We start from the raw sequence: 1063 nt of genomic DNA on the forward strand, positions 1-1063 counted from the left end.
TTTCAAAGAATTTTTGTTAACAATACTCTGTACATGTTCCGAAACTCTAAGTTTGAGAGACCTGATGGTACTTCCTATGTATTGTAAATTGCATGTTTTACACGTAACCATATAGACCACGTGATCCGTGGTACAATTCATGAATCCATTGATGTTATAGGTTGAAGTATAAGTAGAATTTTGAAATACAGATGTTTTCTCTACATATTTACATGTTTGGCATCTGCTGTGACCACATTTGTAGAAACCCTTGATATGTAACCAGGTCTCTGATTTGATTCTATTTTCCTCCAAAAAAAGACTAGGGGATAAATAATTTGCCAATGTTTTCCCTCTTCTGGAGACAAATTTCACTCCATCAGTAAGTATGGTACACAACGTCTCATCCTGATATAATATACCCATCAGAGAACACGTGAGTGAGCTGACACACTTGTGTTTATTTTTCTAAATCCAGGTGTAATGCCTAATTTAGGCATTACACCTGGATGTAAACATTTATTAAACATTTATTATTACTTACCTGTCTCCAGCTCCGCTGCAGTCTTTGGTGGTGTTGGCCATCTTTAATAACGTACGGATGTCACATGACACAGCAATTGCAGGCAAGTCTGAATACAAACAATGTGTAGATTATTGATCCATCTACTGACATTGACCTCCCCCTTCTCCTAATACACAGATATCAGGACACTGTCCTCTCCCCTCCTCCACACCACACATACATACACACTCACACACACTATAAGTAAGGATGCAGTGTACAAAGTCCCTATGAAAATATTTATGGTGTCCACACTTTGCATGAGACAGCTTTTACATTATTCATCTTTGTTATAAAGTTTGCAAATAAATAGAAATTGTGCATATTGTACTAATATTGTGTAAACTGGAATGACTTGTGTGTCTTTAGCCACATGCCATGTACTTAGACTACAAATACTCTGCTCAGATTGATAAATATGAAAGTGGGAGTGTTGGAGAATGGGAGGGTGTGGGGGAAGGCACATATATACCGTAACTAGTATAAGACACTGGGCAGAAGAGAGGAACAGGACAGACT

The sequence above is a fragment of the Leptodactylus fuscus genome, chromosome 7 (assembly GCF_031893055.1).
Source record: "Leptodactylus fuscus isolate aLepFus1 chromosome 7, aLepFus1.hap2, whole genome shotgun sequence".
Lineage (NCBI taxonomy): Eukaryota > Metazoa > Chordata > Amphibia > Anura > Leptodactylidae > Leptodactylus > Leptodactylus fuscus.